The sequence below is a fragment of the Saccoglossus kowalevskii genome, chromosome 7, assembly GCF_978046115.1.
Source record: "Saccoglossus kowalevskii chromosome 7, keSacKowa6.1, whole genome shotgun sequence".
Taxonomy (NCBI): Eukaryota; Metazoa; Hemichordata; class Enteropneusta; family Harrimaniidae; genus Saccoglossus; species Saccoglossus kowalevskii.
In genome coordinates this window covers 913,724-929,508 of record NC_140647.1, presented here as the reverse complement: position 1 = coordinate 929,508, position 15,785 = coordinate 913,724, and positions in this window count along the sequence as shown.

Below are 15,785 nucleotides of genomic sequence, written 5' to 3'. Positions count from 1 at the left end.
TATGGAAGCAACCCTGGAATTGCATCTCACTCAAAACGATCATCATTGGAAGAAAATGGAAGCAACCCCGTATTTGCATCTCACTCAAAACGATCATTATTGGAAGAAAATGGGAGCAACCCCATATTTGCATCTCACTCAAAACGATCATCATTGGCGGAATATGGAAGCAACCCTGGAATTGCATCTCACTCAAAACGATCATCATTGGAAGAAAATGGAAGCAACCCCGTATTTGCATCTCACTCAAAACGATCATCATTGGAAGAAAATGGGAGCAACCCCATATTTGCATCTTACTCAAAACGATCATCATTTGAAGAAAATGGGAGCAACCCCATATTTGCATCTCACTCAAAACGATCATCATTGGTGGAATATGGAAGCAACCCCGTATTTGCATCTCACTCAAAACGATCATCATTGGCGGAATATGGAAGCAACCCTGGAATTGCATCTCACTCAAAACGATCATCATTGGAAGAAAATGGAAGCAACCCCGTATTTGCATCTCACTCAAAACGATCATTATTGGAAGAAAATGGGAGCAACCCCATATTTGCATCTCACTCAAAACGATCATCATTGGCGGAATATGGAAGCAACCCTGGAATTGCATCTCACTCAAAACGATCATCATTGGAAGAAAATGGAAGCAACCCCGTATTTGCATCTCACTCAAAACGATCATCATTGGAAGAAAATGGGAGCAACCCCATATTTGCATCTTACTCAAAACGATCATCATTGGAAGAAAATGGAAGCAACCCCGTATTTGCATCTCACTCAAAACGATCATCATTGGAAGAAAATGGGAGCAACCCCGTATTTGCATCTCACTCAAAACGATCATCATTGGTGGAATATGGAAGCAACCCCGTATTTGCATCTCACTCAAAACGATCATCATTGGAAGAAAATGAATGCAACCCCGTATTTGCATCTCACTCAAAACGATCATCATTGGCGGAATATGGAAGCAATCCCGTATTTGCATCTCATTCAAAACGATCATCATTGGAAGAAAATGGAAGCAATCCCGTAATTGCATCTCACTCAAAACGATCATCAATGGAAGAAAATGGAAGCAATCCCGTAATTGCATCTCACTCAAAACGATCATCATTGGCGGAATATGGAAGCAATACAGTATTTGCATCTCACTCAAAACGATCATCATTGGAAGAAAATGGAAGCAACCCCGTATTTGCATCTCACTCAAAACGATCATCATTGGAAGAAAATGGAAGCAACCCCGTATTTGCATCTCACTCAAAACGATCATCATTGGAAGAAAATGGGAGCAACCCCATATTTGCATCTCACTCAAAACGATCATCATTGGTGGAATATGGAAGCAACCCCGTATTTGCATCTCACTCAAAACGATCATCATTGGCGGAATATGGAAGCAACCCCGTATTTGCATCTCACTCAAAACGACCATCATTGGAAGAAAATGGAAGCAATCCCGTAATTGCATCTCACTCAAAACGATCATCATTGGCGGAATATGGAAGTAACCCCGTATTTGCATCTCACTCAAAACGATCATCATTGGTGGAATATGGAAGCAACCACGTATTTGCATTTCACTCAAAACCATCATCATTGGTGGAAAATGGAAGCAATCCCGTAATTGCATCTCACTCAAAACGATCATCATTGGCAGAAAATGGAAGCAATCCCGTAATTGCATCTCACTCAAATCAATCATCATTGGATGAAAATGGAAGCAACCCCATAATTGCATCTCACTCAAAACGATCACTATTGGAAGAAAATGGAAGCAACCCTGTATTTGCATCTCACTCAAAACGATCATCATTGGAAGAAAATGGGAGCAACCCCATATTTGCATCTCACTCAAAACGATCATCATTGGTGGAATATGGAAGCAACCCCGTATTTGCATCTCACTCAAAACGATCATCATTGGCGGAATATGGATGCAACCCTGGAATTGCATCTCACTCAAAACGATCATCATTGGAAGAAAATGGAAGCAACCCCGTATTTGCATCTCACTCAAAACGATCATCATTGGAAGAAAATAGGAGCAACCCCATATTTGCATCTCACTCAAAACGATCATCATTGGCGGAATATGGATGCAACCCTGGAATTGCATCTCACTCAAAACGATCATCATTGGAAGAAAATGGAAGCAACCCCGTATTTGCATCTCACTCAAAACGATCATCATTGGAAGAAAATGGAAGCAATCCCGTATTTGCATCTCACTCAAAACGATCATCATTCCAAGAAAATGGAAGCATCCCCATATTTGCATCTCACTCAAAACGATCATCATTGGAAGAAAATGGAAGCAGCCCCGTATTTGCATCTCACTCAAAACGATCATCATTGGAAGAAAATGGAAGCAATCCCGTATTTGCATCTCACTCAAAACGATCATCATTGGAAGAAAATGGAAGCATCCCCGTATTTGCATCTCACTCAAAACGATCATCATTGGCGGAATATGGAACCAACCCCGTATTTGCATCACACTCAAAACGATCATCATTGGCGGAAAATGGAAGCAACCCCGTATTTGCATCTCACTCAAAACGATCATCATTGGAAGAAAATGGAAGCATCCCCGTATTTGCATCTCACTCAAAACGATCATCATTGGAAGAAAATGGAAGCAACCCCGTATTTGCATCGCACTCAAAACGATCATCATTGGAAGAAAATGGAAGCAACCCCGTATTTGCATCTCACTCAAAACGATCATCATTGGAAGAAAATGGAAGCATCCCCGTATTTGCATCTCACTCAAAACGATCATCATTGGAAGAAAATGGAAGCAACCCCGTATTTGCATCTCACTCAAAACGATCATCATTGGAAGAAAAGGGAAGCAACCCCGTATTTGCATCTCACTCAAAACGATCATCATTGGCGGAATATGGAAGCAACCCCGTATTTGCATCTCACTCAAAACGACCATCATTGGAAGAAAATGGAAGCAATCCCGTAATTGCATCTCACTCAAAACGATCATCATTGGCGGAATATGGAAGTAACCCCGTATTTGCATCTCACTCAAAACGATCATCATTGTTGGAATATGGAAGCAACCACGTATTTGCATTTCACTCAAAACCATCATCATTGGTGGAAAATAGAAGCAATCCCGTAATTGCATCTCACTCAAAACGATCATCATTGGCAGAAAATGGAAGCAATCCCGTAATTGCATCTCACTCAAATCAATCATCACTGGATGAAAATGGAAGCAACCCCATAATTGCATCTCACTCAAAACGATCACCATTGGAAGAAAATGGAAGCAACCCCGTATTTGCATCTCACTCAAAACGATCATCATTGTTGGAATATGGAAGCAACCACGTATTTGCATTTCACTCAAAACCATCATCATTGGTGGAAAATGGAAGCAATCCCGTAATTGCATCTCACTCAAAACGATCATCATTGGCAGAAAATGGAAGCAACCCCGTATTTGCATCTCACTCAAAACGATCATTATTGGAAGAAAATGGGAGCAACCCCATATTTGCATCTCACTCAAAACGATCATCATTGGCGGAATATGGAAGCAACCCTGGAATTGCATCTCACTCAAATCAATCATCATTGGATGAAAATGGAAGCAACCCCATAATTGCATCTCACTCAAAACGATCACCATTGGAAGAAAATGGAAGCAACCCCATATTTGCATCTCACTCAAAACGATCATCATTGGTGGAATATGGAAGCAACCCCGTATTTGCATCTCACTCAAAACGATCATCATTGGCGGAATATGGAAGCAACCCTGGAATTGCATCTCACTCAAAACGATCATCATTGGAAGAAAATGGAAGCAACCCCGTATTTGCATCTCACTCAAAACGATCATTATTGGAAGAAAATGGGAGCAACCCCATATTTGCATCTCACTCAAAACGATCATCATTGGCGGAATATGGAAGCAACCCTGGAATTGCATCTCACTCAAAACGATCATCATTGGAAGAAAATGGAAGCAACCCCGTATTTGCATCTCACTCAAAACGATCATCATTGGAAGAAAATGGGAGCAACCCCATATTTGCATCTTACTCAAAACGATCATCATTGGAAGAAAATGGAAGCAACCCCGTATTTGCATCTCACTCAAAACGATCATCATTGGAAGAAAATGGGAGCAACCCCGTATTTGCATCTCACTCAAAACGATCATCATTGGTGGAATATGGAAGCAACCCCGTAATTGCATCTCACTCAAAACGATCATCATTGGAAGAAAATGAATGCAACCCCGTAATTGCATCTCACTCAAAACGATCATCATTGGCGGAATATGGAAGCAACCCCGTATTTGCATCTCATTCAAAACGATCATCATTGGAAGAAAATGGAAGCAATCCCGTAATTGCATCTCACTCAAAACGATCATCAATGGAAGAAAATGGAAGCAATCCCGTAATTGCATCTCACTCAAAACGATCATCATTGGCGGAATATGGAAGCAACACCGTATTTGCATCTCACTCAAAACGATCATCATTGGAAGAAAATGGAAGCAACCCCGTATTTGCATCTCACTCAAAACGATCATCATTGGAAGAAAATGGAAGCAACCCCGTATTTGCATCTCACTCAAAACGATCATCATTGGAAGAAAATGGGAGCAACCCCATATTTGCATCTCACTCAAAACGATCATCATTGGTGGAATATGGAAGCAACCCCGTATTTGCATCTCACTCAAAACGATCATCATTGGCGGAATATGGAAGCAACCCCGTATTTGCATCTCACTCAAAACGACCATCATTGGAAGAAAATGGAAGCAATCCCGTAATTGCATCTCACTCAAAACGATCATCATTGGCGGAATATGGAAGTAACCCCGTATTTGCATCTCACTCAAAACGATCATCATTGGCGGAATATGGAACCAACCCCGTATTTGCATCACACTCAAAACGATCATCATTGGCGGAAAATGGAAGCAACCCCGTATTTGCATCTCACTCAAAACGATCATCATTGGAAGAAAATGGAAGCATCCCCGTATTTGCATCTCACTCAAAACGATCATCATTGGAAGAAAATGGAAGCAACCCCGTATTTGCATCGCACTCAAAACGATCATCATTGGAAGAAAATGGAAGCAACCCCGTATTTGCATCTCACTCAAAACGATCATCATTGGAAGAAAATGGAAGCATCCCCGTATTTGCATCTCACTCAAAACGATCATCATTGGAAGAAAATGGAAGCAACCCCGTATTTGCATCTCACTCAAAACGATCATCATTGGAAGAAAAGGGAAGCAACCCCGTATTTGCATCTCACTCAAAACGATCATCATTGGCGGAATATGGAAGCAACCCCGTATTTGCATCTCACTCAAAACGACCATCATTGGAAGAAAATGGAAGCAATCCCGTAATTGCATCTCACTCAAAACGATCATCATTGGCGGAATATGGAAGTAACCCCGTATTTGCATCTCACTCAAAACGATCATCATTGTTGGAATATGGAAGCAACCACGTATTTGCATTTCACTCAAAACCATCATCATTGGTGGAAAATAGAAGCAATCCCGTAATTGCATCTCACTCAAAACGATCATCATTGGCAGAAAATGGAAGCAATCCCGTAATTGCATCTCACTCAAATCAATCATCACTGGATGAAAATGGAAGCAACCCCATAATTGCATCTCACTCAAAACGATCACCATTGGAAGAAAATGGAAGCAACCCCGTATTTGCATCTCACTCAAAACGATCATCATTGGAAGAAAATGGGAGCAACCCCATATTTGCATCTCACTCAAAACGATCATCATTGGTGGAATATGGAAGCAACCCCGTATTTGCATCTCACTCAAAACGATCATCATTGGCGGAATATGGAAGCAACCCCGTATTTGCATCTCACTCAAAACGACCATCATTTGAAGAAAATGGAAGCAATCCCGTAATTGCATCTCACTAAAAACGATCATCATTGGCGGAATATGGAAGTAACCCCGTATTTGCATCTCACTCAAAACGATCATCATTGGTGGAATATGGAAGCAACCACGTATTTGCATTTCACTCAAAACCATCATCATTGGTGGAAAATGGAAGCAATCCCGTAATTGCATCTCACTCAAAACGATCATCATTGGCAGAAAATGGAAGCAATCCCGTAATTGCATCTCACTCAAATCAATCATCATTGGATGAAAATGGAAGCAACCCCATAATTGCATCTCACTCAAAACGATCACCATTGGAAGAAAATGGAAGCAACCCCATATTTGCATCTCACTCAAAACGATCATCATTGGAAGAAAATGGGAGCAACCCCATATTTGCATCTCACTCAAAACGATCATCATTGGTGGAATATGGAAGCAACCCCGTATTTGCATCTCACTCAAAACGATCATCATTGGCGGAATATGGAAGCAACCATGGAATTGCATCTCACTCAAAACGATCATCATTGGAAGAAAATGGAAGCAACCCCGTATTTGCATCTCACTCAAAACGATCATTATTGGAAGAAAATGGGAGCAACCCCATATTTGCATCTCACTCAAAACGATCATCATTGGCGGAATATGGAAGCAACCCTGGAATTGCATCTCACTCAAAACGATCATCATTGGAAGAAAATGGAAGCAACCCCGTATTTGCATCTCACTCAAAACGATCATCATTGGAAGAAAATGGGAGCAACCCCATATTTGCATCTTACTCAAAACGATCATCATTGGAAGAAAATGGAAGCAACCCCGTATTTGCATCTCACTCAAAACGATCATCATTGGAAGAAAATGGGAGCAACCCCGTATTTGCATCTCACTCAAAACGATCATCATTGGTGGAATATGGAAGCAACCCCGTAATTGCATCTCACTCAAAACGGTCATCATTGGAAGAAAATGAATGCAAGCCCGTAATTGCATCTCACTCAAAACGATCATCATTGGCGGAATATGGAAGCAACCCCGTATTTGCATCTCATTCAAAACGATCATCATTGGAAGAAAATGGAAGCAATCCCGTAATTGCATCTCACTCAAAACGATCATCAATGGAAGAAAATGGAAGCAATCCCGTAATTGCATCTCACTCAAAACGATCATCATTGGCGGAATATGGAAGCAACACCGTATTTGCATCTCACTCAAAACGATCATCATTGGAAGAAAATGGAAGCAACCCCGTATTTGCATCTCACTCCCAACGATCATCATTGGAAGAAAATGGAAGCAATCCCGTAATTGCATCTCACTCAAAACGATCATCATTGGCGGAATATGGAAGCAATCCCGTATTTGCATCTCACTCAAAACGACCATCATTGGAAGAAAATGGAAGCAATCCCGTAATTGCATCTCACTCGAAACGATCATCATTGGCGGAATATGGAAGCAATCCCGTAATTGCATCTCACTCAAAACGATCATCATTGGAAGAAAATGGAAGCAATCCCGTAATTGCATCTCACTCAAAACGATCATCATTGGAAGAAAATGGAAGCAATCCCGTAATTGCATCTCACTCAAAACGATCATCATTGGAAGAAAATGGAAGCAATCCCGTAATTGCATTTCACTCAAAACGATCATCATTGGCCTAATATGGAACCAATCCCGTAATTGCATCTCACTCAAAACGATCATCATTGTAAGAAAATGGAAGCAATCCCGTAATTGCATCTCAATCAAAACGATCATCATTGGCGGAATATGGAAGCAACCCCGTATTTGCATCTCACTAAAACGATCATCATTGGTGGAATATGGAAGCAACACCGTATTTGCATCTCACTCAAAACGATCATCATTGGAAGAAAATGGAAGCAACCCCGTATTTGCATCTCACTCACAACGATCATCATTGGAAGAAAATGGAAGCAATCCCGTAATTGCATCTCACTCAAAACGATCATCATTCGCGGAATATGGAAGCAACCCCGTATATACATCTCACTTAAAACGATCATCATTGGTGGAAAATGGAAGCAATCCCGTAATTGCATCTCACTCAAAACGATCATCATTGGTGGAAAATGGAAGCAACCCCGTAATTGCATCTCACTCAAAACGATCATCATTAGAAGAAAATGGAAGCAATCCCGTAATTGCATCTCACTCAAAACGATCATCATTGGATGAAAATGGAAGCAACCCCGTATTTGCATCTCACTCAAAACGATCATCATTGGCGGAATATGGAAGCAACCCCGTATTTGCATCTCACTCAAACCGATCATCATTGGAAGAAAATGGAAGCAACCCCGTAATTGCATCTCACTCAAACCGATCATCATTGGAAGAAAATGGAAGCAATCCTGTAATTGCATCTCACTCAAAACGATCATCATTGGTGGAAAATGGAAGCAACCCCGTAATTGCATCTCACTCAAAACGATCATCATTGGCGGAATATGGAAGCAACCCCGTATTTACATCTCACTCAAAACGATCATCATTGGACGAAAATGGAAGCAACCCCGTAATTGCATCTCACTCAAAACGACCATCATTGGACGAAAATGGAAGCAACCCCGTAATTGCATCTCACTCAAAACGATCATCATTGGAAGAAAATGGAAGCAATCCCGTAATTACATCTCACTCAAAACGATCATCATTGGAAGAAAATGGAAGCAATCCCGTAATTGCATCTCACTCAAAACGATCATCATTGGCGGAATATGGAAGCAACCCCGTATTTGCATCTCACTCAAAACGATCATCATTGGAAGAAAATGGAAGCAAACCCGTATTTGCATCTCAATCAAAACGATCATCATTGGAAGAAAATGGAAGCAATCCCGTAATTGCATCTCACTCAAAACGAGCATCATTGAAAGAAAATGGAAGCAATCCCATAATTGCATCTCACTCAAAACGATCATCATTGGCGGAATATGGAAGCAACCCCGTAATTGCATCTCACTCAAAACGATCATCATTGGTGGAATATGGAAGCAACCCCGTATTTGCATCTCACTCACAACGATCATCATTGGAAGAAAATGGAAGCAATCCCGTAATTGCATCTCACTCAAAACGATCATCATTGGTGGAATATGGAAGCAACCCTGTATTTGCATCTCTCTCACAACGATCATCATTGGAAGAAAATGGAAGCAACCCCGTAATTGCATCTCACTCAAAACGATCATCATTGGACGAAAATGGAAGCAACCCCGTATTTGCATCTCATTCGAAACGATCATCATTGGAAGAAAATGGAAGCAACCCGTATTTGCATCTCACTCACAACGATCATTATTGGAAGAAAATGGAAGCAACCCCGTATTTGCATCTCACTCACAACGATCATCATTGGAAGAAAATGGAAGCAATCCCGTAATTGCAACTCACTCAAAACGATCATCATTGGTGGAATATGGAAGCAACACCGTATTTGCATCTCACGCAAAACGATCATCATTGGAAGAAAATGGAAGCAACCCCGTAGTTGCATCTCACTCACAACGATCATCATTGGAAGAAAATGGAAGCAATCCCGTAATTGCATCTCACTCAAAACGATCATCATTGGCGGAATATGGATGCAATCCCGTATTTGCATCTCACTCAAAACGACCATCATTGGAAGAAAATGGAAGCAATCCCGTAATTGCATCTCACTCAAAACGATCATAATTGGCGGTATATGGAAGCAACCCCGTATTTGCATCTCACTCAAAACGATCATCATTGGACGAAAATGGAAGCAACCCCGTATTTGCATCTCATTCGAAACGATCATCATTGGAAGAAAATGGAAGCAACCCGTATTTGCATCTCACTCACAACGATCATTATTGGAAGAAAATGGAAGCAACCCCGTATTTGCATCTCACTCACAACGATCATCATTGGAAGAAAATGGAAGCAATCCCGTAATTGCAACTCACTCAAAACGATCATCATTGGTGGAATATGGAAGCAACACCGTATTTGCATCTCACGCAAAACGATCATCATTGGAAGAAAATGGAAGCAACCCCGTAGTTGCATCTCACTCACAACGATCATCATTGGAAGAAAATGGAAGCAATCCCGTAATTGCATCTCACTCAAAACGATCATCATTGGCGGAATATGGATGCAATCCCGTATTTGCATCTCACTCAAAACGACCATAATTGGAAGAAAATGGAAGCAATCCCGTAATTACATCTCACTCAAAACGATCATCATTGGCGGTATATGGAAGCAACCCCGTATTTGCATCTCACTCAAAACGATCATCATTGGAAGAAAATGGAAGCAAACCCGTATTTGCATCTCAATCAAAACGATCATCATTGGAAGAAAATGGAAGCAATCCCGTAATTGCATCTCACTCAAAACGAGCATCATTGAAAGAAAATGGAAGCAATCCCGTAATTGCAACTCACTCAAAACGATCATCATTGGAAGAAAATGGAAGCAATCCCGTATTTGCATCTCACTCAAAACGATCATCATTTCAAGAAAATGGAAGCAATCCCGTAATTGCATCTCACTCAAAGCGATCATCATTGGAAGAAAATGGAAGCAACCCCGTAATTGCATCTCACTCAAAACGATCATCATTGGAAGAAAATGGAAGCAATCTCGTATTTGCATCTCACTCAAAACGATCATCATTTCAAGAAAATGGAAGCAACCCCGTAATTGCATCTCACTCAAAACGATCATCATTGTCGGAAAATGGAAGCAACCCCGTAATTGCATCTCACTCGAAACGATCATCATTGGAAGAAAATGGAAGCAACCCCGTAATTGAATCTCACTCAAAACGATCATCATTGGAAGAAAATGGAAGCAATCTCGTATTTGCATCTCACTCAAAACGATCATCATTTCAAGAAAATGGAAGCAACCCCGTAATTGCATCTCACTCAAAACGATCATCATTGGCGGAAAATGGAAGCAACCCCGTAATTGCATCTCACTCGAAACGATCATCATTGGAAGAAAATGGAAGCAACCCCGTATTTGCATCTCACTCACAACGATCATCATTGGAAGAAAATGGAAGCAACCCCGTATTTGCATCTCACTCACAACGATCATCATTGCAAGAAAATGGAAGCAATCCCGTAATTGCAACTCACGCAAAACGATCATCATTGGTGGAATATGGAAGCAACACCGTATTTGCATCTCACTCAAAACGATCATCATTGGAAGAAAATGGAAGCAACCCCGTAGTTGCATCTCACTCACAACGATCATCATTGGAAGGAAATGGAAGCAATCCCGTAATTGCATCTCACTCAAAACGATCATCATTGGAAGAAAATGGAAGCAATCCCGTAATTGCATCTCAATCAAAACGATCATCATTGGCGGAATATGGAAGCAACCCCGTATTTGCATCTCACTCAAAACGATCATCATTGGTGGAAAATGGAAGCAACCCCGTATTTGCATCTCACTCAAAACGATCATCATTGGAAGAAAATGGAAGCAAACGCGTAATTGCATCACACTCAAAACGATCATCATTGGAAGAAAATGGAAGCAATCCCGTAATTGCATCTCACTCAAAACGATCATCATTGAAAGAAAATGGAAGCAACCCCGTATTTACATCTCACTCAAAGCGATCATCATTGGCGGAATATGGAAGCAACCCCGTAAATTGCATCCCACTCAAAACGATCATCTTTGGCGGAATATGGAAGCAACCCCGTAATTGCATCTCACTCAAAACGATCATCATTGGAAGAAAATGGAAGCAATCCCGTAATTGCATCTCACTCAAAACGATCATCATTGGCGGAATATGGAAGCAATCCCGTAATTGCATCTCACTCAAAACGATCATCATTGGAAGAAAATGGAAGCAATCCCGTAATTGCATCTCAATCAAAACGATCATCATTGGCGGAATATGGAAGCAACCCCGTATTTGCATCTCACTCAAAACGATCATCATTGGTGGAAAATGGAAGCAACCCCGTATTTGCATCTCACTCAAAACGATCATCATTGGAAGAAAATGGAAGCAAACCCGTAATTGCATCTCACTCAAAACGATCATCATTGGAAGAAAATGGAAGCAATCCCGTAATTGCATCTCACTCAAAACGATCATCATTGAAAGAAAATGGAAGCAACCCCGTATTTACATCTCACTCAAAGCGATCATCATTGGCGGAATATGGAAGCAACCCCGTAAATTGCATCCCACTCAAAACGATCATCTTTGGCGGAATATGGAAGCAACCCCGTAATTGCATCTCACTCAAAACGATCATCATTTGAAAAAAATGGAAGCAATCCCGTAATTGCATCTCACTCAAAACGATCATCATTTCAAGAAAATGGAAGCAACCCCATATTTGCATCTCACTCAAAACGATCATCATTGGTGGAATATGGAAGCAACCCCGTATTTGCAACTCACTCAAAACGATCATCATTGGCGGAAAATGGAAGCAACCCCGTAATTGCATCTCACTCAAAACGATCATCATTGGAAGAAAATGGATGCAATCCCGTAATTGCATCTCACTCAAAACGATCATCATTGGAAGAAAATGGAAGCAATCCCGTAATTGCATCTCACTCAAAACGATCATCATTGGTGGAATATGGAAGCAACCCCGTAATTGCATCTCACTCAAAACGATCATCATTGGAAGAAAATGGAAGCAACCCCGTAATTGCATCTCACTCAAAACGATCATCATTGGTGGAATATGGAAGCAACCCCGTAATTGCATCTCATTCAAAACGATCATCATTGGAAGAAAATGGAAGCAACCACGTAATTGCATCTCACTCAAAACGATCATCATTGGTGGAATATGGAAGCAACCCCGTAATTGCATCTCACTCAAAACGATCATCATTGGAAGAAAATGGAAGCAATCCCGTAATTGCATCTCACTCAAAACGATCATCATTCGCGGAATATGGAAGCAACCCCGTATTTACATCTCACTTAAAACGATCATCATTGGCAGAACATGGAAGCAATCCCGTAATTGCATCTCACTCAAAACGATCATCATTGGTGGAATATGGAAGCAACCCCGTAATTGCATCTCACTCAAAACGATCATCATTGGAAGAAAATGGAAGCAATCCCGTAATTGCATCTCACTCAAAACGATCATCATTGGAAGAAAATGGAAGCAATCCCGTAATTGCATCTCAATCAAAACGATCATCATTGGCGGAATATGGAAGCAACCCCGTATTTGCATCTCACTCAAAACGATCATCATTGGTGGAAAATGGAAGCAACCCCGTATTTGCATCTCACTCAAAACGATCATCATTGGAAGAAAATGGAAGCAAACGCGTAATTGCATCACACTCAAAACGATCATCATTGGAAGAAAATGGAAGCAATCCCGTAATTGCATCTCACTCAAAACGATCATCATTGAAAGAAAATGGAAGCAACCCCGTATTTACATCTCACTCAAAGCGATCATCATTGGCGGAATATGGAAGCAACCCCGTAAATTGCATCCCACTCAAAACGATCATCTTTGGCGGAATATGGAAGCAACCCCGTAATTGCATCTCACTCAAAACGATCATCATTGGAAGAAAATGGAAGCAATCCCGTAATTGCATCTCACTCAAAACGATCATCATTGGCGGAATATGGAAGCAATCCCGTAATTGCATCTCACTCAAAACGATCATCATTGGAAGAAAATGGAAGCAATCCCGTAATTGCATCTCAATCAAAACGATCATCATTGGCGGAATATGGAAGCAACCCCGTATTTGCATCTCACTCAAAACGATCATCATTGGTGGAAAATGGAAGCAACCCCGTATTTGCATCTCACTCAAAACGATCATCATTGGAAGAAAATGGAAGCAAACCCGTAATTGCATCTCACTCAAAACGATCATCATTGGAAGAAAATGGAAGCAATCCCGTAATTGCATCTCACTCAAAACGATCATCATTGAAAGAAAATGGAAGCAACCCCGTATTTACATCTCACTCAAAGCGATCATCATTGGCGGAATATGGAAGCAACCCCGTAAATTGCATCCCACTCAAAACGATCATCTTTGGCGGAATATGGAAGCAACCCCGTAATTGCATCTCACTCAAAACGATCATCATTTGAAAAAAATGGAAGCAATCCCGTAATTGCATCTCACTCAAAACGATCATCATTTCAAGAAAATGGAAGCAACCCCATATTTGCATCTCACTCAAAACGATCATCATTGGTGGAATATGGAAGCAACCCCGTATTTGCAACTCACTCAAAACGATCATCATTGGCGGAAAATGGAAGCAACCCCGTAATTGCATCTCACTCAAAACGATCATCATTGGAAGAAAATGGATGCAATCCCGTAATTGCATCTCACTCAAAACGATCATCATTGGAAGAAAATGGAAGCAATCCCGTAATTGCATCTCACTCAAAACGATCATCATTGGTGGAATATGGAAGCAACCCCGTAATTGCATCTCACTCAAAACGATCATCATTGGAAGAAAATGGAAGCAACCCCGTAATTGCATCTCACTCAAAACGATCATCATTGGTGGAATATGGAAGCAACCCCGTAATTGCATCTCATTCAAAACGATCATCATTGGAAGAAAATGGAAGCAACCACGTAATTGCATCTCACTCAAAACGATCATCATTGGTGGAATATGGAAGCAACCCCGTAATTGCATCTCACTCAAAACGATCATCATTGGAAGAAAATGGAAGCAATCCCGTAATTGCATCTCACTCAAAACGATCATCATTCGCGGAATATGGAAGCAACCCCGTATTTACATCTCACTTAAAACGATCATCATTGGCAGAACATGGAAGCAATCCCGTAATTGCATCTCACTCAAAACGATCATCATTGGTGGAATATGGAAGCAACCCCGTAATTGCATCTCACTCAAAACGATCATCATTGGAAGAAAATGGAAGCAACCCCGTAATTGCATCTCACTCAAAACGATCTTCATTGGTGGAATATGGAAGCAACCCCGTAATTGCATCTCACTCAAAACGATCATCATTGGAAGAAAATGGAAGCAACCCCGTAATTGCATCTCACTCAAAACGATCATCATTGGAAGAAAATGGAAGCAACCCCGTAATTGCATCTCACTCAAAACGATCATCATTGGAAGAAAATGGAAGCAATCCCGTAATTGCATCTCACTCGAAACGATCATCATTGGAAGAAAATGGAAGCAACCCCGTAATTGCATCTCACTCAAAACGATCATCATTGGAAGAAAATGGAAGCAATCCCGTAATTGCATCTCACTCAAAACGATCATCATTGGAAGAAAATGGAAGCAACCCCGTAATTGCATCTCACTCAAAACGATCATCGTTGGAAGAAAATGGAAGCAATCCCGTAATTGCATCTCACTCAAAACGATCATCATTTGAAGAAAATGGAAGCAACCCTATATTTGCATCTCACTCAAAACGATCATCATTGGTGGAATATGGAAGCAACCCCGTATTTGCATCTCACTCAAAACGATCATCATTGGCGTAAAAAGGAAGCAACGCCGTAATTGCATCTCACTCAAAATGATCATCATTGGAAGAAAATGGAAGCAACCCCGTAATTGCATCTCACTCAAAACGATCATCATTGGAAGAAAATGGAAGCAACCCCGTAATTGCATCTCACTCAAAACGATCATCATTGGTGGAATATGGAAGCAACCCCGTAATTGCATCTCACTCAAAACGATCATCATTGGAAGAAAATGGAAGCAATCCCGTAATTGCATCTCACTCAAAACGATCATCATTGGAAGAAAATGGAAGCAACCCCG